Source organism: Zingiber officinale, chromosome 5A (genome assembly GCF_018446385.1).
Source record: "Zingiber officinale cultivar Zhangliang chromosome 5A, Zo_v1.1, whole genome shotgun sequence".
In the NCBI taxonomy this organism is placed as follows: domain Eukaryota; kingdom Viridiplantae; phylum Streptophyta; class Magnoliopsida; order Zingiberales; family Zingiberaceae; genus Zingiber; species Zingiber officinale.
The window spans coordinates 80,038,985-80,063,575 of record NC_055994.1 but is presented as its reverse complement, the minus strand read 5'-3'; positions in this window follow the sequence as shown (position 1 = coordinate 80,063,575).

Below are 24,591 nucleotides of genomic sequence, written 5' to 3'. Positions count from 1 at the left end.
CTTTCTAGAAGGTATAACTAGTAATTTTTCCTTTCCGCATCATACTAGTTATTTATGGAAATAATACCAAATACAAGAGGCTTACGATTCTAGTATTTCAAATATGTTTTTTGATGTTGTGTTCTTTTGTTTTATTTTTTCTTGTGATTTGATTGTTCTTTTCGGTTAACCTAAAGTTATTTTAGGAAATTAAATATTAGCTTTCCATAAAAGGTTTTGTCTAGTCGGTGGTGGTTGCTCCCATATTCAAGAAGGCCGTGTGCCTCGCCACGTCAGTACTGGGAACAAATTATGGAAATTAATATTTAATGGAATTAATAACTTAAGGTGATTTGGGTCGAACGTGTTAAGTTCCGCAGGAGACCCAAGTCAAAACCTAAAAGAAAGAATAGATTAAGTTTTGGATCAAACGTGTTAAGTTCCGCAGGCGATCCAAAATTTAATTTAAAAGAACACATGGTAGCTAGGAAAAGGTTCAGACCTTTGTACAAAATTTTTGTACAGTGGAACCTCTAGGTTTTTCGAGTAACAACCAACAAGAAAAACTCACATCAGGTTCATATTATCTCCAAGATACTGAAGGGAGAATTCTAGAGCGACCCTGGAGTGCAAATTACTTACAGCCTTATCGAACCTAACTACATCATACTACTCAAGAATGTGTCTGGAGAAACAAATCACAATTATTTGAAGTCCTCGGTGACTGAGAACAAGTATACCCACAGTTTATGTACTTTACTTCTTTTAATAAAAGCCAAGCAAGACAAATACCGCCACGTAAATAAGTATGGTTCATACAGATTGATAAATATCGAGAGGACTTTCATTATCTATTTCGAGCAATTTACAGAGGAGGAACCCTAAAGGCCTATTCAACTCCCCTCAAGAATCCAGTAACTTTAAAAACTGCCACAAGGTTAGTACAAACATCATATTTTTACATAGAATGAAGTCGATCGGGAAATCTCATGAAGTAACTCGGACGGGTCTTCATGGGAAAAACCGGAGACTTTAAACCATCACAGAACATAAGTCGATCAGGAAATCTCATGAAGTAACTCGGACGGGTCTTCATGGGAGGAACCAGAGACTTTAAACCATCACAGAACATAGTCGATCGGGAAATCTCATGAAGTAACTCGGACGGGTCTTCATGGGAGGAACCGGAGACTTTAAACTATCACAGAACATAGTCGATCGGGAAATCTCATGAAGTAACTTGGATGGGTCTTCATGGGAGGAACCGGAGACTTTAAATTATCACAGAACATAGTCGATCGGGAAATCTCATGAAGTAACTCGGACGAGTCTTCATGGGAGGAACCGGAGATTTTAAACTATCACAAAACATAGTCGATCGGGAAATCACATGAAGTAACTCGGACGGGTCTTCATGGGAGGAACCGGAGACTTTAAACCATCACAGAACATAGTCGATTGGGAAATCTCATGAAGTAACTTGGACGGGTCTTCATGGGAGGAACCAGAGACTTTAAACCATCACAGAACATAGCTGATCGGGAAATCTCATGAAATAACTCGGACGGGTCTTCATGGGAGGAACCGGAGACTTTAAACTATCACAGAACATAGTCGATCGGGAAATCACATAAAGTAACTCGGACGGGTCTTCATGGGAGGAACCGGAGACTTTAAACCATCACAGAACATAGTCGATCGGGAAATCTCATGAAGTAACTCGGACGGGTCTTCATGGGAGGAACCGGAGACTTTAAACCATCACAGAACATAGTCGATCGGGAAATCTCATGAAGTAACTCGGACGGATCTTTATGGGAGGAACCGGAGACTTTAAATTATCACAGAACATAGTCGATCGGGAAATCTTATGAGGTAACTCGGATGGGTCTTCATGGGAGGAATCAGAGACTTTAAACCATCACAGAACATAAGTCGATCGGGAAATCTCATGAAGTAACTCGGACGGGTCTTCATGGGAGGAACCGGAGCCTTTAAACCATCACAGAACATAGTCGATCGAGAAATCTCATGAAGTAACTCGGACGGGTCTTCATGGGAGGAACCGGAGACTTTAAACTATCACAAAACATAGTCGATCGAGAAATCACATGAAGTAACTCGGACGGGTCTTCATGGGAGGAACCGGAGACTTTAAACCATCACAGAACATAGTCGATCGGGAAATCTCATGAAGTAACTCGGATGGGTCTTCATGGGAGGAACCGGAGACTTTAAACTATCACAGAACATAGTCGATCGGGAAATCTCATGAGGTAACTCAGACGGGTCTTCATGGGAGGAACCGGAGACTTTAAACCATCACAGAACATAGTCGATCGGGAAATCACATGAAGTAACTCAGACGGGTCTTCATGGGAGGAACCAGAGACTTTAAACCATCACAGAACATAGTCGATCGGGAAATCTCATGAAGTAACTCGGACAGGTCTTCATGGGAGGAACTGGAGACTTTAAACTATCACAGAACATAAGTCGATCGGGAAATCTCATGAAGTAACTCGGACGGGTCTTCATGGGAGGAACCGGAGACTTTAAACCATCACAGAACATAGTCAATCGGGAAATCTCATGAAGTAACTCGGACGGGTCTTCATGGGAGGAACCAGAGACTTTAAACAATCACAGAACATAGTCGATCGGGAAATCTCATGAAGTAACTCGGACGGGTCTTCATGGGAGGAACCGGAGACTTTAAACTATCACAGAACATAGTCGATCGGGAAATCACATGAAGTAACTCGGACGGGTCTTCATGGGAGGAACCGGAAACTTTAAATTATCACAGAACATAGTCAATCGGGAAATCTCATGAAGTAACTCGGACGGGTCTTCATGGGAGGAACCGGAGACTTTAAACTATCACAGAACATAGTCGATCGGGAAATCCCATGAAGTAACTCGGACGGGTCTTCATGGAAGGAACTGGAGACTCTAAACCATCACAGAACATAAGTCGATCAAGAAATCTCATGATTTCAAAGCCTAATCGACTGCGGTTATACGGACATGAAGCCAGGATTCAAAAGGGGATTCTATGCATATGATGCATTATTCATCTGGAAGCCCATCTATATGAAAGTCTTTACTTAAAAATCGTCTGGGATATTATACTCAGCTCGAAGCTCAAGAGTTTTATATACAATTCTTTATCCGATATCAGCCGGGATTATTCATTCTTTTTGAAATATGGAGCACACTGGATGTTATCTGCGGAAGGATTCATCAAGACAAGGCTTAACTTCAAAAGATGAGCAAGGAATTCTAGAATAAAGCTTATATTTAATGTTCAGAGGCATTTCAAGAGAGGCATTCTCAAATCAGCACAATAGAAAAAACAGGTAAGTATTAAAAATTTCCTATACAGCATGATCATTTAATTGCCAAACTTTGGTTATACTTCTTTTTATTGCTAGTTTTGCACTTACAAGCCTTTTATGAATAGTTTCTTTAAACATCTAGAAAAGGACCTTTCAGATCTACGGGTAGTTCTTTGTTAAGCCTGCAACGATTTATGAAAAAAAAGGGGGTTCCTTGGGTAAATAGTCACCCTCTCGTAACTGTTGAAGAACTCCCGATACAGAATGATTTAAAGCACCTACTATCCTACGAACGAATTCTCGAGCAAACGATGGAGATTTTAAGTAAGCCAGTCGTCACTCCTCCCATCGACTCTTCTCTTGCTCCTTATAGCTTTGGAAATCAGCCTGCAGTTTTGTGTTTTGATCTTTCAAAGCATCCTTTTCTGATTTAAACTGTTCCAATTCCTTCTGGAGCAGTGACAATTCAACATCTTGAGCTTTCCTTTGCTCTTGTTCCTGTAGGATAGTGAAATCGTGAGAGGCTAGGTCTTGAGCTTGGTCATAAAGACAGGCATTATGAAGCTTCTCTACTTTCTCTAAAATAAGACTTTTATGAGAAGCATCTGAGAGAGTTTTCTCTTTTAAAGTAATCTCCAGCCGGAGACCAGAATGTAATTGATCCACCTGTAATTCCAAATTTCTTTTCGCAAGCTCTTTATCTTTCAATAATTGATGGCACTCCTCCAATTCTTGTTTCAAGGTCCCCAATTGTTGATCTTGTAGGGCCACTTTCTCTTGCAACTGAGCCAAGTCGCTATTAGAAGAAGGAGAAGTAGCCCTCAATGTTTCCAGTTGAGTTTTTAATTTTTGGTTCTCCTGATCCTTAGACGTAAGTAGCAGGTCGATGTGTAGACTTGAGGCAAGGAACTAAACAAAAGGATAATATAGTTAGGAATGAAGATACGAAGTTGACACCATACAACTAGAAATACTTACAGCTACTGCCTGACGACTGTGGCGATCAGCTCGATGTGGAAGGCTAAGACCTCTTAGTTGTTCTTGACCTTGTAGCCAAGATTCGGCTAATAGGCCTTGTAGTTGCAACGAGCCATGGATAGATGAGTCAGAGGATCGTCCCAATTGAGAGGGTAGACCCACAGCTTGTTTAAATAAAGGTCGGGGAATGGAGGAAACAGGAGGTAGAGGAGAAGAAGAAGACGCAATGGGAGGAAAAGGAATAGTAGAAACAAAAGGAGCAGAAGAAGAAGTAGATGGAATAGGTGGCAGTACAGGGGAAGTTGATTCAGTCATGGGAACACTAATGTCTGAAAGAATAGCACTTGGAGAAGATCTCCTGCAAGTGGTTCGTTTTGCTCGACGCCCAGAAGCCAAGGGAGGCAGGGCTAATGTGAAAGGTGCAGAAGACACAGAAGGGATAACAGCCACCTCAGAAGCAGAAGCAGAAGGAGCTGAAATAATAGAAGAAGAGGGGATGAGTAGACCGGGTCTCATCCTCCTAAGAAAAGGATTAGAGATAATATGGGTAGGAGTTATTGGTGCCTTACCTCTCGAGAGAGAAATGGGCGCTGGGACAAGGGGAGCTTGCACAAAAGTACAAAAGAAATCGCCAAAGGAAGAATCCTTAGTTAGATTTGGCTTTTTAACTAAGGCAACAAAAGGCTCTTCTTCTTCCTCTTCCATGGCCGCGACAACCACCGCTTGTCGTTCTTCTTCGGACAGTAAACCCAAGGTGGAGGAATTAGGATGGGATCGGCGGGCACATAACCATTCTTCCCCAAGATTATTGACAAAGGACTTAGTCATAACAGGATTCTTGTACATAAAGGCTGGAAGAAGAGCATCAGCTGAAATACAGGAAATAAACACCATTATAAAAGAGACATACTAATCAGTAAATGTGAAATGAAATGGTCATGCATACCAAAAGAGCTATCCAAAGGAGTGGCAATATTGCCTATCCCAAAGGGAAACATCAAACCCTCCACAATTAGATGCGGCAAGCTGAATTTTGCTCCCCTCAGTTTAGATAGGGCAAGAGCAACAGATGGATCGTTAAGAAGATTCTGTGTGTTAGGAAGTGGAGGCAGATCATATATCTATTGAATAGGAAACGGAGGAGGAGAGGGGAGACGCATATAGAAAAACTTATGATACCATTCTCCCTGAGGAGGAATTCGGTTGAACAAAATGGCCTTGGAACGAGATTGGAATTTGAAAACACTAACATCTACCCGACGAGGGACAAAAAAGTGATGAAAAAGACGGGGAGACAAGGGAAAATCCAACAGTTTGGATACCCCAATAAAGCCCATGAGGATAGAAAAGGATTGAGGGACGAACTGATTTAGTGGAATATTAAAATAGAGACTAACATCACAGAAGAAAGAGTGAAGAGGAAATCCAAAACTTTGTAGAACTTGATCTCGGAAGATAGATGCACACCCTAAAGGAGGAAGATGCAGACCCTCATGAGGAGCAGGACGAGTTATATAAGAAGGAAAACCATAGATCACCTGCAAATCCACTTCTTCTGTATCTGTGAGGTCGGAAGAGCATGAGAGAAACCATGCAGGAGGAGAAGCCGTCATAGAGAGACGATCAAAGAAAGAGGAATCAAGGAAGAGGACGAGAGATGGAGGAAAGCGGAAGAAAACTTCATAAATGTTTTTCTTTCGGCCCTGCGCTAAAACCCCCAAATAGAAACAGTAGGAGAGAAGAAGAAAAGAAAAGATATTTAGAAATTCCAACCGTCATAAATGAGTGATAAAATCAAAAGTAAGAGGTAAGGTTAAGTAATCTTCCTCGAAAAATGTGCAAAGTTCCCTAGAAACAATTCTTGAGAAAGCTTGGAGGATATAAAGCAAAATTAATCCAGTAATTATAAGTTCAGGTTATAGGTGTAATAAAATAAGGAGAAGCTAACCGCGAGGTAGCAGGCAGGACTTAGTTAGAGATTACTGGATACAGTCTGTAAATACGAAGCGGGCGGTTCTGATGAATCGGCCGAGACAAAGAGCACCCTAGTATGTCGACCAAAAGCTTATCATAATGAATCAAATAATAGACACTATGATAAAACCATATGAGACTTGATTAATAAGTGAAAAGGACATATGAAGACATAGGGGTAAACCGATCAAGTAAAATAAATCAACCAATATTAGGGACATCATGATAGAACTGTGTCAAATCAGGCGAGACATAACTAAGCTATGAAATATCGGGTGATATCTATCAATCTTGATATATACCGTCCAGTCATGAGGAAATGATCTAAGACGTGACAATCTGTTGGGAAAGGTTGTATGGTGACAAACCAAGCAACATTGGACACATTTATATAAACCAGATAACTACCATGAGAAAGAGTAAAATTAACAACAAAAAGGGAATAATCAACGTTACGTGAGATCATCATTACAGAGTTTCAGCCCTCCTCTTAACAAGAATTTGAATTTAAATCAAAGTTAGCTTAGGGTACAGATCAGGGGGTTTGTTCTCAATAAGTCTGCGACGGTTTAGGAAATTAGGAGGAGGGAGACGAGCTAAGTAGCTCTCCTCTTGTAATTGGTGAACCGCCTCTTTCGCTCCCGCAGTAAAGGTTGACAAGATGGACTTCATGATCGGCCTATTGAATTCGGGAGATTCTATCATGGCAGTGGCCCGCTCCCTATAACGAGTATCTTCGTTACCCTTGTAAACCACCAAAGCCATTTGGGAAGTCTTCAATTCATCTTCTTTGGCAGAAACCTCGGCCTTAACTGAGTTAAGGGAGGTGTTTAAGGAAGTTATTTCATCTTCCTTCAGCTGCAAGGAATTGAGTTTTTCAGTCAATTCTACCTCATAATTATCCTTTAGTTCGCCAAGTTTGGAAGTCAATTCTTGGTTAAGGTCCGTAACCGATTTAAATTGTGCTTGAAGACTTTCAGTTTGCGCTTCGAGTTGTTTCTTAGCAGCAGCAGAAAATGCAGCAGAAGATAACTCAGCAACCTCTTGTCTTAGCTTGTCATTTTCAGACTTCAACCTCTTGTTCTCAGTGTATAAGTTATGCATCAGTCGAGAAAAACCCATATTTTCTAGCCATCGCTGGAAGTATAATAAAAAGTCATAAGATAATAGTTGAGAAATAGAAAGCAGGCGTTAGTAAGCACACCTGATTCTCCTTATGAGAGAAGCGATCAACTGCCTCAGGAATAGAGAGCTCTTCAAAATGGGGACGAACTTCATCCCAAGCGCTAGCAAAAGAACCCCCTAGTAATATGGGAAGAACATGAATGGTAGAAGGACTAGCAGAGAAGGAGGAAGTAGGAATGGATGGGGGGGCAAAGACTAAATAAGAAGAAGGTGAGGAAGATAAAGACCCAAAAGTCGGAATAGATAGGGGAAAAGTGAAAGATACATCACTAGAAGCACTGGCATTAGAGAAGGGTGAGGCAGGAAAACTAAGGGAAGGATAGAGTTCCGCCAACGTCGGCTCATCAGAAGGAAGGTCAGCCAAAGCAAAACCTTCTGAAACTAGCTCGTCAGCAGGGAGGATGAGTCTCCTTTTTGATGGAGGAACTTTGGTAAGTTTGCGCCCTGAGCGTTTACCCTTAGAAAGTTCAGTTATCGATTTACCAGAGCTATCAGGAAACGTGAGCTCAATGAGGGGAAGAGGGGCAGATGAGGAGACAGCGGCAGCCGCTGGTGAAGTAACAGCGAGTAAAGAATTGGCAAGGATCTCTGCAGAAGGACCTTCAGGAGCTTCAAGAGCTTCAAGAACCCCCAAAGAACTGGGTACTTCAGCTAAAGGGGCTGGTTCTTCGATTGAAGGGGGAGGAACAATAGTAGCCAGAAGTTCGGCTTCTGTTGCCCGAATGACATCCTCTTCAAGACGTAATTCTTCATTAATCAGAGCATCATAAAAGCTCTCCACTGCATAGAAAAGAAAATAGTTTAGTTAGTTAAAAGCGAGAAGAAAGAAACAAAGTGTTACCTAAAGGAACTCGAGTATCGGGTTTGACGGGGCTTAAGCCAAACAGGTATAGGAGATCAACCCATAGCCACTTAAGGATAGAAAGTCGATGACTTAACAATTTCTCACAATAAATAGGGAAAGAAGGATGAAGATGAAACTCCTTGACATCGGGCAAAGGGGGCAAGAAAGATTTCCAAGCATGAGACCAAGTAATGGGTCCTGGAAACTTTAAGAAGAAAAAATGGGATTTCCAAACTTTGAGGGACGAGGGCATATCCCCAAAAAGAACCATTTTAGTCCACGAATGAAACAGGAAGACACCAGGTTTCGAACATTTGGGATAAGAGAACATGAAAAAAATTTGAGGAGTAGGAGGAATATCCCGCAAGCGAAACAGCATGTAAGTACCACACAGATAACGGAATGCGTTGGGGGCAAATTGTTGTAAAGGAATATCAAAATACTGGCTTATTTCAATCAAGAAAGGAGGAATAGGAAACCTTAAACCCCCTATCAACTGATCCTTGAAAAAGGTTACACAATCAGCAGGGGGACGATGAGGACTATCAATTGATTTTGGGATTATAATGCCGTATTCCCGGGGAATTTCATACTGGCGACGGATACCTAGCCTCGCATTTTTATCAAAGGAAGAAGACATATGGACATACCAAGGAGCAATTGCTTCCTCAGCCATGGACAAAAGTATAGGCTAGTAAAGCAATAGATTACTTACTGAAGACAGGAAAGGAGATCGTCGAGAAACGGTGAGCGGGGTTTGGTTGAAGACGGCAACAAGAAAAGAACTCTAGAGAAGAAAAAAGAAAGGACAAAGTTTAAAAGGAGACGAAGGGTTTAGGGTTTGAAAAGCACACAACTGTCGTTAGATCAAAACACTTTTATTTTAGCAGACGCTGAGGATCACAAGAGAAAGGCAAGAGGCCTACATGACGTGGCGATCAAAAAAAGTATGTGTCATACCATCATAAAAAGCATTTATATTGGATGTGACGGATCGGATCACGCTGGGGTTGGTAACACCTCGGGGTACGCTTCTAACATTCTCTCACCCAAAGAAGAGCCAATCACCAGCTAAAAGGCTTCGAATAAAGACGTGATTAACTGGACATGATAAAGTGAAAAGGACTGATTTTTTGACTAAGTCCAAGATAAGAACAAAAACATTTAAGGATGGAGATTTAGGCGAATGATAGATTTTGAATTAACGTCCTTATAAAAGGCAAACTAATATTGATCAAAATAATTGTATATTGGCTGGCATAACTTTGGTTATGCTAGGTAGGTATAATATTGATTTCAATCAATGAAACAATGTTGGCTGGCATAATCTTAGCTATAATATAGAAGTATTCCAATAGTTAAGATAGCCTCAGCCATGATAAATGACACGTAGGACATACAGAGGGGTAATGAATACAACATCACATTTATTCTTGTAAATTACAGAAGGATTCAATAGAACCACTTAATTCAATACAAAAGTTTGTTTTTACACTTAGAATTTGATCAAGTACATAACATTACATTTCCCCTCAGAACGGTAAACCTCAGATAGATAACAAAATTTACAAGCACAAGCTCTTAAAACGCTTAGAAAATTTCAGTCCCACTGGATTCAAACTTACCATGGAGCAGAGATGGAAATATCTTACTTCGCCCAGGCTTGTCAAGGCACATAAGTGGCAATATTCTGCCTGGGACGAAGAAAGCAACAAAGTAGAAAGACTCAAGGGCAAGGGGAAGGAGAAAAATCTAGTCAGACCATGATGGAAAAGTAAATGTAAAAATCACTTCCCCTCTCGAGCCCTAGAGCTCTGCAAGTGAAGCAACCAAGCTCAGCCCAGGGATAACATGTGCTGTGCCCTTCTCACAACATCCATGGGCTATTGAGCCGGCTTTCCATAAGTAGTGAAAACCCTCTGAAGTCCCTCGAGCCTTCAGAAACTGAGCACCTTTGGATGAAAAGTCTGGACTATGAAGCTTCATCTCTTAAGACGATCCCTTGAACCCTAGAGGTAGCCGGAGCAAAAATCCCAATAAACTCACATATAGATCTCACCTTGTCCGACAAGAGTCGCCCCCAAAGAGGAGGATACAAGACCATAACCTTAGCAAGGAAAGTTAGCAAGGAGGGAAAAGAACTAAGGTGGGTGATAAACGAAGAGAAGAGTGTAACCCTATTTAAAGGATCAAAAAGACTTAAGGAATCACTGTACTAAGGTTCACGGGATCATCATGCTTAGTTTCATCAGATAGTCGTACACAAAATCTGTGAGGTCATTTCAATATCTGGAGCAGAGTCACGGGTAGGAAAAGACAAAATCAGACTTGTGTCTAGTCAGTCGTCTACACCTCCTTCGACTAGACTTGAAGGGAGGGCTAGTGATATGGGTTAGGTGTCATGGGTCCCCCGATAAGGAAGGGAAAGGAGATAGTCGAATGAAGAAGGAAGGTCAGTATCGGCCGAGATACGCCTTCAGGAAGGAGGTAAGTCTATATCGACCGAAATATGCTTCCCAGGAGGAAGATCTATATACCTCAAAGGAGGTAGGCTAATATCGGCCGGGACATACCTCAATAAGAGGTAAGTCTATATCGACTGAAATATGCTTCCCAGGAGGAAGATCTATATACCTCAAAGGAGGTAAGCTAATATCGGTCGGGATATGCCTTCAAGGGGGAAAGATCCATATCACTTGGCGTAAACCTCAAAGGAGGTAGGCTAATATCGGCCGGGAGATACTCCTGAAGCATGTAGAATAGTATCGACCGAGACATGCTCTGAAGAAGAAAGGTTAATATCAGCCAGGTCGACCAACACCTTGGAAAAATACCTGATAAAATATGGCCTATTGCTAGTTAGGATAATTAACATAGAAGGGCGTGGACAGAAACCTCATGAGGAAGGATAGAGATAAATATTTCAAATAAGATAATTAATGAGGATATTTGCAATATGTAACCACATGACAGGTGTTATATATTTCGGTGGGAAATGTGCTTTTAGATTATTTTACAGGTGCTAAACGACAAAGGAGGTACATCTGGGGTACAAGAAAGATTCCTTAAAAGTCATTTATCACAAGTATGCAGCTTACGTCATCTCATAATAAACTCTAACAAACCAGGGTCCACTTCATGACTACGGAGGTTATATGAAGTGGTATAAAAAGGGGAATCCTCTCCGTTGGCAAGGTAAGTTCACATCATCGCGCACACTGATAACCCTAATTTTCTCAACTTCTGTTCATCTTATTCCTCCTTCTTCCACACCGAGAGAGAGATCACTGACTTGAGCGTCGGAGGGCCTAGCCAGGGATTCCCACCCCGGTCTTAGGTCACTGACGGCAATGTTGGTTGGTCTCGTGTGCGCAGGAAGTCTTGGAAGCTTCGGATCTGGGCTTTTTCTCTTCAGATTTGGATTTCTTCTTCGTCATCGGGTCTTCGTGCGAGGAGGACTTTCGGTGACTCTATTTTTCCTGATCCGCTTTGGATTTCTCGGATCGGTATTCTGCGGACATTATTCTTCATCGGTGCGGTGGGTTTCCTTCTTCCGGATCTCCGTCCTGCCCAGCTTCTCAGATAGGATCAATAAGAATCAGCTAACAACATTGAGCTAGAAACAAAATGCTCAGAAAAAGAAGACACACTGGATTTTTACTACATTTCTAAGGATCTTAAGGTAAGTACCTTAGAAAATTTTTTTTCAACCTTATAATTGTTGGAACCCCAAGGTGTTTTGAGGTTATCAAACAAGTTAAGTTAGGTCCTGCTTGGTTTAACCCTTGTGTCTAAGTGTGCAGGAGCTTAGGAGCACAGGAAGTCGAGCAGAAGACGCGACTAACGAGAAGGATAGCGCGGGAGAGAGCCGACGAGCTCGGTGCGTCTGAGGGACGAGGTGACCGCGGAAGAGTACACCGGTGGACGAGAAGAACGTACGCGGCGTTCGAGGGACGAGAACCCCGGGAGGAAGGCTGCTCGAGGAGAAGGTCGGAACTTGGGTTTGGATGAGCCCTATTCCGGATGGTCGAGATCACCCAAGCTAGTGGAGCCGGAGCGAAAGATCCAGACCGAGACGAGCTGAACCGGAGCAGAGGTCCCAGACCGAGAAAAGTCAATTCTGTTGACTTTCTTGGTCCGGGCGCTCGGAACCATTCCGAGCGCTTGGACCAGTCCAGGACGCTCGGGATGCTTCCGGGCGCCTGGACCCGACTTTTTGACCAGATCGAGTTTTGACTCGATCTGAATGTTAGGCGATAAAATTTATCCCCCCAGGGTGCCCGAACAGTACTATAAATATAGCACTGTTCTGTACAGTTTATTCAATTCACTTGTAATCCATTTCTCTGTGCTTTACATTTCTATTTGTGCTGTTAACGCTGTAAGAGGCTACTCTGCCCGAATGAGACATCAGATAGTGCGCCTTATTTTTCTTGAATTAGCAATCCCCTGATTACAAACCAAATAACTTTCTTGTGTCTGTTTTCTTTTTGTTAGTCTCGTTATTTTAAATTACAAGTGTTTTTATTTAGTTGAAAATCTGAGAAAGGGTTGTTTAAGTTTTGTAGGGCAATTCACCCCTCCCCTCTTGTCGACCTCCAAATGGACCAACAAGTGGTATCAGATAAAGGACGCTTCAGGAGGACTAACCGCCGATCGAAGCAACGAGATGGTCGGACCAAGCATCGTTCCACCAAAATTCGAGGGGGATTTCGCACACTAGAAGCGTCGTATGGAGGTATTTCTGAAAACTGATTTCGAAATTCATCTAATTATTAAATATGACTTTGTAGCTCCTACTACTCAACATGGAGAAGAAAAAGAAGAGAGTCTCTAGACGAAGAAGGAGCAGAATGATTCTGTAGCGAACAACCGAGCGAAGTATCACCTGTTGAGCGTGCTGCCGCCTCAAGAAGTCAACCACGTCGGAAGCTACTCGTCGGCCAAAGAACTCTGGGAAAAATTCCTGGAGCTTCACGAAGGCACATCTGAAGCCAAACTAGCAAAAAGAGGCATCCTTCGGAATAAATTGATGAACATCCGTCTGGAAAAAGGTGAGAAGGTAGCCGATCTACATGCGAAAGTAAAGGAATTAATTACCGGTCTCGAGAACCTCGGTGAAACGGTAACCAACTGGGATACCGTACGCTACACACTCAACGCGTTTCCCAGAACTCAAGAATGGACGTCAATTATCGACGCCTACTACATTTCAAAGGACCTGGAGGTAAGTACCTTAGAAGAGTTATTTTCTACTCTTGAATTACATGAAACCAGATGTGCAGGGACAACAAAGGAATCAAGCCAGATTATGGCGCTAAACGCAGACTCAGAAGAAGATCAAGAAGCGTATATGGTAAGAAACTTTAGAAAATTCTTTCGATCTAATAAATTTAAAGAAATGCAGAATAAGAAGAATCCGAGAAATAGAAGAAGAGTTCGTTGCTACCAGTGTCAAAAGGAAAGCCACTTAAAAGAGGATTGCCCAGAACTCAAGAAGGACAAAGTTAAGGTGCCCAAGAAGCACAAGAATCTAAAAGCTACTTGGGATGATAGTTCATCATCTGAGTTCGAGATACAAGAATATGCTGGGCTAGCACTGAAGGCAAGCTATGAAGGACAAAGTACATCAGAACCTAGCATCGATGAAGGGGGAGTGACTTCAGATGAATGCAGCGAAGCAGGGGGAGAGTCAGGCTTCAAGTCTGATATGGTAAGTGAGGTATGCCTCTTACCTCCTGATCAGCTTTATTTTAGTATTAAGGCTATGGCAAAATCCATGTACAAATTAGAAAATAAAAATACCAAATTAAAAAATGAAATTTTAGAAATAAAAAGAGTTTTGGCAAAATCTTGTTTAATAGAAGACTTTGATAAAATTCAATTTGAAAATGATAAATTAAAAGAAAAAATAAAAAATAAAAAATTTGAAAAAGTCTACATGTTCGAATATTTCTACTTTTAAAAATTATAGAGGATTAAACCGGTATTATAGGTTTCACCAAAATCAAATCAGAAAAATATCAAAAACCTATATGCCTAGAAAATACTTGATTAACCCTGTAGTAAGGAACCTCTATTGAGTTCCAAAAACTTGTTTAATTTAAAAATTAAAATTAGACTTAGTATTTTCAGCAAGAAAATTAAACATTTAATTTCTTTATGCGGCTTTGTCTAAGAAAGTGATTGTTGCTCCAATAACCAAGAAGTCTTAGTGCCTCGCCATTGTCTGGAAGCCAAGTATCGAAATAAGAGTTTAATTGACTAACTGAAAAAACATTAAATTTTTTTAAAAATACTTTAAAAGGTTACTCAATTTGTTTTGAAAAAAATAATAATAATAAAAAATTAATTTTGAGAAGATATTTTTGTCTAAGTTAAAATTTTCAAAAAAAAACTTAGAAATTTTTTTTAAGTTGCAATTTGCCTTAGAATTTCTTTTTTACTTATGAATTTTTTTTCCTTTTTTTTGTTTTTTTTTAACCTTAAAAAGTTTTTTTTTGTTGCACAAAAATTCTATGCTTAATTATTCTTACATTTCTTCTAAAGAAAATTAAAAATAGAAATTTATTTACTTAAAAATTTTTGCACATTTAAATTCTTTGAAAAATTCTCAAAAATTTCTAACTTAGATTTTTTAAATACTTAAATTTTTATTAGTTAACCTTAGACTTGTCAAAAGAATCTCATTTTTTATGTGATCAAAGGGGGAGAAGAATGTTAAGTCTAGGGGGAGGTATAAATTTTTTCTATTGAAGAATCTTTGCACTAATTTGCAAAATTTTATTTTTATTTTATGTTTATTTTATCCTAGCTTAACTTGGGTTGCTCACATCAAAAAGGGAGAGATTGTTGGAACCCCAAGGTGTTTTGATGTGATTAAATAAGTTAAGTTAGCTCCTGTTTGGTTTAACCCTTGTGTCTAAGTGTGCAAGAGCTTAGGAGCACAAGAAGTCGAGCGGAAGATGCGGCTAACGAGAAGGACGGCACGGGAGAGAGCCGACGAGCTCGGTGCGTCTGAGGGATGAGGTGACCGCGGAAGAGTACACTGGTGGACGAGAAGAATGTACGCGACGTTCGAGGGACGAAAAACCGGGGAGAAAGGTTGCTCGAGGAGAAGGCCAGAACTTGGGTTCAGGTGAGCCCTATTCCGGATGGCCGAGATCACCCAAGCTAGTGGAGCCGAAGCGAAAGACCCAGACCGAGACGAGCTGAACCTGAGTAGAGGTCCTGGATCGAGAAAAGTCAATTCTGTTGACTTTCCTGGTCCGGGCAGTTGGAACTTCCGGGCGCCCGGACCTGACTTTTTGACCAGATCGAGTTTTGACTCGATCTGAACGTTGGGGGATAAAATTTATCCCCCCCAGGGCGCCCGGACCCTTCGAGGCGCCCTGAACAGTACTATAAATATAGCAATGTTCTGCACAGTTTATTCAATTCACTTGTAATCCATTTCTCTGTGCTTTACATTTCTGTCTGTGCTGTTAACGCTGTAAGAGGCAACTCCCCCGAAGGAGACATTAGATAGTGCACCTTATTTTCCTTGGATTAGCAATCCCCTGATTGAAAACCAAGTAACTTTCTTGTGTCTGTTTTCTTTTTGTTAGTCTCGTTATTTTAAATTACAAGTGCTTTTATTTAGTTGAAAATCCGAGAAAGGGTTGCTTAATTTTTGTAGGGCAATTCACCCCTCCCCTCTTGCCGGCTTCCAAAGGGACCAACAATAATTACATGAAACTCGATGTGCAGGTCTAAGAAATAAAAAGGAGCGAAGTTAGAACCTAGCATTCGAAGCTAAGGTTATTGATCTAGACTCAGAATCATCATTCAACGAAAACAAAGAATTCTACATGATAAGGAAGTTTAGTAAATCTTTAAAAACTAACAAATTTGATAAGAAACAAACAATGAAGCTAATCCAAAGTAAAATAAAAGTTCGATGCTACAACTGTCAAGAAGAAGGGCATATTAAGGATAACTTTCCAAAGTTAAAAAGCAAAGGAAAGGAGAAAGATAGAAAGTCAAGACATAAGAAACTTAAGGTAACTTGGGACAAAACATCATTATCTGAATCCAAGATGGAGAAATATGCTAAATTGCTATTAACAAAAATTTTCAAGATTTCTTCAAAATTTAAAATAATTTTTAATTTTTTTTTCTGTAAAACTATGGATTAATTGATAAAAATTATTCGTTTTGAATTTGTTAAAAAGAAATATAACAAAATATTCTGTTTAAAACCCTTAGAAATAGTTCCAATATTTTCTAACTTTTTTCTTATCTTCCCTAACATATTTTTGATGTGATCAAAGGGAGAAAAAATAGGGGTTAAGTTAAGGAGGAGGTATAGAATTTTTTTTCCTTGTATTTATTAAGCTATTTATTGCACATTTATTACTTGTAATAATTATAAATTTGTTTGTTTACATTATTTTATTGTTTGTTCTACTCTAACATAACTTTGGTTGATACACATAAAAAGGGAGAGATTGCAAGTACCCCGGGATGATTTTGATGTGATCAACTGAGTTAAGTTAAATTTTATGCTTTTTGATGTCTTGTGTCTAAGTGTACAGGGACTTAAGAGTACAAGAAGTCGAGCAGAAGACAACAAATGAAAAGGATGACATGGGAAGCAAGTCGACAGACTCGATGCATCCGAGGGACGAGGAGCTACAGAAGAATACATCGGCAGACAAGAAAGATGTGTGTGACACTTCCAAGGGACAAGAAGTTGTGAAGGAATATTGCTCGAGGAGAAAACTGGAATTGGGTTTGGTGAACATAACTCTGGATGGTCGAATATCACCAAAGTGACCAAACAAAGTCAACCACTGAGTTGATTGTATCCAGGTGCCTGAACCAGGTCTAGGCGCCCCAACTCTAGGCGTCTGGATCTAGTCTAGGCACTCGGATTCCTTGTGTCACATCAGCGAACCATTATCAAAGAGGATCGGAGCGAAGCATTGTCGAAGAGGATCATAATGAACCATTGTCGACGAGGATCAGCACGGAGTCTACATTAGCCAACTCCAAGCTCCCGGACCGGGTTTAGGCACCCGGGAAGCCGATAATCTTTGGAAAAGAAGCTATTACGGAGTGGATTGAGTCGACCACTTTCAGGTACCCGAACCAGGTCCAACCGCTCTTGAGGTGCCACGTCAGCCAACGACTAATTTCGACCAGTGGGCTATAAATAAAACTCTGGTTCTCGAAGTTTAATCCAACGAACTTGTGTTTTCATTTTGCATTCTGTTTTTGTCATTCTGTGCTTTCAATGCTTGTAAATAGGCTACTCCGCCTATTTAGAAGAAGATTTCTTATTTGGAACTTCCACTACCTTGGATTAGCAATCTCACCGGTTGCAAACCAAGTAAATTCACTATGTCTATTTCTTTTTTAATTCATGTTTTTTTATTGTTTTTAATTAACTGTGTGTCTTTGCTAAGCTGATAGCAATAGAAAAATTTTAACTCTTTGTGAAGGTTATTTACTCCCCATCTAGCCAGCTTATTGGGACCAACAATTAGCATAATAGATATAAAATATTAAAGCAAATCAGTGTTAGTAGCTTTCAAGATTCGTTGTTTTGATCAACCGTGCGTAGTTGACTGGAAACCATTCGATCATATATGTTTTGAGTTTTACTCCTCAAAGACTTCTCGTTACCTATGATTATCTCCCCATATGATTTTCCATTGTCTAACTTCACTCACCAGGACTTTTTCCATCTAACTTTGATCACTAAGAGCTAGCTTCACTCACTAGGACTTCTACTGTCTGACTTCACTAACCAGAACTTCCACCACATAGGTTTACTTATTAGGGTCTAGCTTCACTTACTAGGACTTCTACTACCTGACTTCACTCACCAGGACTTCCACTACCTAACTTCATTCACTAGAGCTTCTTCTTGTCTAAGCTCCAATTAGGACTAGTTACTTAGTAAATTTCTCATCTACTTAACTTCTAGTTAGAACTTATCCTTACTAGTCATCTAGCCTTGACTAGATTTTTTCCTTCCAAACATTAAGTTCTGTTTAAATTCATCCTTGGTCAAATTGATCATATTTAAATATATTGTCAAACATCGAAATTCTAAAGGTTGATTCCACTAATATATTTTTTGAGAATTAAAATAAAATTGCTTGGCGCATGCACACAAACAACGAGGGTTACATCTCATATTACCTCTCTACCAGTGATAGCATTTGAAGGTGTCATCAGAAGCCAATAAAATTCACTAAAAGTTTGGTGCAGAGTAAAACCAATGTGGCAGCAACCATAAGCAGACAGGGAAAAAAAACATATCATCAAGATAATTAAATTATGTCAAAGGAATCTAGAACTTGAAAAAAAGTAGCAATTTTATTTCTAATTTTAGAGAAAGTAACTATTATCTCAAATAGAACAAATACACCTTGTCAGCTACTGGATCCAAAAATACACCAAATGTTGTTCTGAGTCTCATCTAGAAAATATAAAAATTTAGTCTTATTTGTAATTATCATAGATAATCATGTAACTAACTTCAGTAATATGAAGTTATAATCACATACATGCATATGATACAAATGTGGATTCCAAATTGCTTCAAGAAATTTGAAGGAAAAAAAAACCGAAATGGATATTTAGGAAAGAAGCAAAACCACCTGAGCATAAGTAAAAAAATGAACTTTACAATGATAACAAAGGTAGAACACTTTGATATTTAGCATATACTACCTACTTATATGGTTAGTAAACAAAATTTTGTACAACAATAAAATGGAAAACAACCTCCCAATAATTTTAAAATAATGAGTTAAGCAACATTAGCAATGCATAGTGCCGCCCACATTATCCATCAACTAAGAAATAACACATTAAAGTCAATAACTCCGGACTACTGCTCCTAGAACATCTCTTATACAACTACCATCTCTTATACAAATTTCTCCTCTGCGAAACAGGAAAATCCTTGATCAAGTCGCATAAAAAATAATAATAATAATAGTGCAGTTTTTTTTTTTTTTTTTGGATCAACTCGCATAAAGAACCACTAGATAAAATCATCCCTGACACGAAAAGATCAATACTGCAGTGAAGAGAATAAAAGGATATGTAAAACAAAAAAATAATAGTGTGCAGTTTATCAAATTAGAGATCCATATTTCAGATCACCCTCATTCCCTCGACGCCTAAAAAAACTAAGGTGAATTAACATAAGCTAAACAATTACCGGACCAAAACAATATATTAGGAAGAAAGAGAGAAGGTACCACGGTACATCACAAGGCACTGTAAAATTAGTAGAATTACATCAATCGATGAAACAGAAATGTACGAAGCGGCTAACCTAGGAACCTTGCAGGGCTGACCTTTGATGACGATGTATCCGTTCTTTCGAATCGTGCCAGCCTACGGCGGGTACGTCTTGGACGCCCCAGCCTCGGCCTTCGACTAGAAGTGATGCTCCTCGTCTGACATGATCGCTGATGCAAAGGCTGAGAAAATGTATCAGACTGCAAGGAGGCAGTCATGCCACTCCGTCAAACTCTTAGTTATTTCTTACCTAGAAGAATCCTTACCTAGTCGTTGCCTCACTCATTGTTTACTCGGATACATCACAGAAGTGCACACTCAACACATACTAGCAAGACAAGTTTTAAAAATCAATACATGCACGCGCAACAAGTATCAAAAAGTGACATTTATTCATAATGAAAGCTTTTGCAATACAGCGGAAGGTAACCCGAAGATAGCTAAAGGCGACTAAAGACAAGGTTTAGAAAATTCAGAATTGGAGGTGATGCGGTGATAAAATGAGCCCATCAAATGCCGGTAAGTGTGGAGATAGTAGTCAACATGAAAATCAAAGTTAAGAGAACCAACAAGCTCATCAAAGATGACCGAGTGGAGGTCTATTGTAGTTACCAATCGGACACAAAGGTATCCGATCGACGAGTGGCTTGTCCGAGAGGAACGCCCGAATAGCCAAGAGCACTACAGCCAGAACATTAGATGCTCATCACGAAGTGGAGGAACTCTAAAACAACCAGAGCGCTGGCCAGGTGGGGCAAAAACAATCAACTGAGCTAAAAGATTATGGACAAGATTGGCTGAGATCGACCAGGCAGGGATCCTCGGCCGAGCGGCTTCCCCACTCTACCAAACAGTAGGATCCCTTTTATGTCTCTTTGTATCTCTTTGGGAGATAATTCTGTATCAGGGATTTGTATGCCCTATTAAGGTATGGTGTTAGAGACACTTTCCTGACAGGTTCTTTCATAGGATGTTTAGGGAAGCATGTTCGTGCCTTGAGGCGCGTGCACATCACCCACTGGGGAGCTATATAAAGAGGGGGTTCATGCATTGGTAGATGTATGCGTTATTCAGTATTCACGTCTGTGCTTACTGTTGCTCTGCTTTCTTTTATTTTTTCGGTGGCTGACTTGAGCATCGGAGAGTCAATGTCGGGGACCCCTTTCCTAGCTCGGCACTGACGTTTCTTGTGTTACATAGCGGAGCGAGGTCTACACGCAATCAACCTAAAAGCCACATCCCCAACCATCATTCTTCACGATTTTTAGACAGGATCATATTAGCGTCGTCTGTGGAAACGTAGCCTGCATTCAAGAAGTGGAGATGGAGGACACTGGAAGACTCACAACGGTAACATTGACAAAGGAGGAATTAGATATGTTGATACAAGTCCCAGTAGCAAAAATGGTAGAGCGACAACAACAGTAGACGCTGGCTGAGCGCCAGGTACAAGAGCTCGCGACATTAGTAGTGGGGCAGCAGGCTGAATATAGAGATTGAGCGGAACATGTATCCGTTATGGGGCAAAATAAGAAGTCGACCGGCACTTATGGGGACACACCCAACGAGCCGATCCCCTTTCATCGCGTGTTGTTCCTGACTCCATCAGAGGAGCAATGCCAAGCAGACAGGGAATCGGGATCCTCATCGGACGACACGTCCGTTCGGGAAGCACAAAAAGGGAAAGCAACAAGAAATGATAATTCACCCGAGCAAATCAACCAACATTTCTCTCAGGGGATCCTGGACCCCCCTACCCCGACATTACACCCCACTGAAGATCGAAGAATACAATGGAACCACTGATATGGATGACCACTTGGCCAAGTTTGATAATGCAGCCACACTCCATCCGTACATCGACAAAGTGAAATATCGGGTCTTCCTCACCACCCTTTCCGGATCAGCGCAACGCTGGTTTAGACGATTGTCGATCGAATCAATCCATAGCTTCAAAGACTTTTGAGCAACATTCTTGCACCACTTCCCTAGTAGTCGTCGCTACCAGAAGACAAGTATTAATTTGTTCACGTTGAAGCAAGGGGCCTAAGGAGGCATTGAGGACCTACATTAAGCGGTTCAACCAGGTGGTCATGGATATTCCATCGGTCTCCTCAGAGATATTGGTAAATGACTTCGCCAAGGGCTTACCGAAGGGGAGTTCTTCTTCTCCCTCATCCAGAGGCCGCCGAGAGACTTCGACCACCTACTCAGGCGGGTCACCGAATACATAAATGTGGCGGAAGCCTAGGCGACGCGGAGGAAAGAAGCACCCGCCAATCATACTGCTCCTCGGAACGACGACCGATCACCAATCATCAACTACCGAAAGGCCCCTGATTGGGAGTAGCATAGCCACACTAGGAGCCAAGAGCATATACCATGCACCATGTAGTAGCAGGTCAACCCAAAGCTACGAAAGGCAATACTTGGATGCCATTATTTTGCTTGTTCCATCAATCAACGGCGCATAACACTCGGGACTGCTACGACCTGAGGTCGATTTCCAGTCGGCTGGCTCCTCTAGGATACCGTCGTCGTTCACTAAGTCCAGATCGACGACATCGACGCCAGTCAGATGGGCAAAGAGACGAGGAGAGGTAGGCGGATGAGTGGCGCCATCGTCAGCCTCAACGAAGGAATAACGTAAGTCCCTCCCGAGCTTCTGCTAAGCGAACTAGATCTTTGCCTCGGGAGGAGGAAAATCGGAGCAATGTGCCCTGGGTGAAATTAGAATGATCGCCAGTGGACCGACCAACGGTGATTCCAACCGAGCGAGAAAGTTGCACACCCGACGACTAAAGATACATGCTGTAGGATGCAGCAAAGAGAATGTTGAATGACCAGAGACAATTTTATCCCTCGAGACCTAGAGGGAGTGGAGATCCCTCACGACGATATCTTGATCATCCGGGTGGTAATAACTAACTATACTATTCACCGAACTTTTATGGATATAGGGAGTGGATTTTATGATCGAAAGAGATACCAAACGATACTCGGAGTTGCAAATCTGCATCCCTTGTGTATACAATTTATTGGGCCTCATACCAACGGTCTGAGGGATCATTGGTAGCCATAGATGTGGAATAAGAAGCAAAGAGATAACAAAAAGGGAGAGCAACATAACTGATGCAGACGAACTTACAAAATCATTGGATGTTGCAAGAAGACGAGGATGCTAAAGCAAATGAAGGGGAGTGAAAGCAATTCCATTTTTTGTTAATCTATTATACCTTGGCGACGGCATAGTAAGGTTGTCGCATTGATTCATCGAGATGTTGGATGGCAAGAAAGAAATGATGAGGTCTCATTAACACCACTAGATCGTTTGAACAAATGATCACGATGATGATATACTCTCCCCCATCAAAGCGCAACAATGTCAAGTTACGAAGTGACAATCGGTCATGGCGACGCTTCAAACATAGCTGTCGGATGCTGAGACCAAATAGGAGGCGATGCATCGTTGCCGACAAATCCAGGGTTACATCAGCTGTAACACCGCCACACGCCTTCACAATAAATAAGGTGAGGGGCGCTCACGGCTCTAGGAGGATACTGCATGTCTCCATTCAATGAGACGGAATTGTGCATTAATCATAAGGATGATACACAATCTTGTATATCATGTTCATTAAATGCGACACCTCATCTCTCTAACGACCAAGACTTGACCAGCTGTCATAGCGAGATACCGACACCTCAGCTCAACTTTACAGAAAGGTAAGAAAATGGCAACTCAACATAGTGCGGTATGTTGGAAGGCTTGTGATGTGGCAAATTTTTGTTGCTTCCACATGTTTTGTGCAGTCAAAAGTCATGCTGAGTTGTCAGTCAAAGTCAAGATGGGTCGAATATGACCCAACCTAGATAAGATTTAGGTTTGATAGAACTAGCTCAACACACTCATCTCTAGAAATAGAGTTCACTAGGAGATAAGCCTCAGTTTCAGATCTAGCCTCACCCGTGTCTAGAGTTGTCAGACGGGCCAACTTGTGATGGGGCGGGTTGGTCCATGGCGGGCTAGCCATTTGGCAGGGTGGGACTGGGTGGGTTGACCCGTCATCTTGGCGGGTTAGGAAATCTCCAACTCAATCCAAGGCGGGTTGCAAGTTAGGCGGGTAAACCCACAAGCCCATCGAATTTTTAAAAAAATTAAAAAAAGTTTCATATCTTAAATATTTTACTTCGAAAAGATTTCATCAATTAAATGTATTTAGAAACAAGTATTTTAAATGTAAATTGACACAAACGAGTACTTATTTTTGATAAAAGTAATATTTTTTATTTCAAAATTATAAAAAAATAATAAATTGACATAAAACTTAGCTTACATGTATTTTTTAACCCAATGGCTAATCCAAACCCATCACGAATTGGCCTGAGTAGGTTGCGGTCTAGGCAGGTTGGCCCATGACAGGTTTAGATTAATAAAATTTCATTCCAATCCGCTTAAATTGTTTGGCGGGACGGACCAACTCGACGGGCCCAACTCAAATTGACGGCTCTACCCGTGTCTCGGCTGCAGCTGCCAACACCCTTTATGCTTCAATCTTAAGTATCAGCATCACCCGAGTCTTAGTCTTAGATCCCAGCCTCACCTGGGTCTCAGTCTCAGTCTTAGTCTCAAATCCCAGCATTATCGAGGTCTCAGTCTCAGTCTTGGATCCCAACCTTACCCGTGTCTCGGTCGCAGCTGTTGACACCCTCATTATCAATCTCAGATCCCGACATCACCCGGATCCCAGTCTCAGTCTCAAATCCAGCATCACTTGGGTCTCAGGTTCAGTCTCAGTCTTAGATCCCAACATCATCTTTATCTCAACCTCAGCCACCGACATCTTCCCTGTCTTGGTTTCAATCGCTAACTTCATTAGTTTCAGTCACCCCACATTGACATTATCTCCTCATCCGTCCTCATATTGAACTCACACTAAATCCTTATTAGCAAGGCTATTTTTCCTAGAAGATACATACAATGAT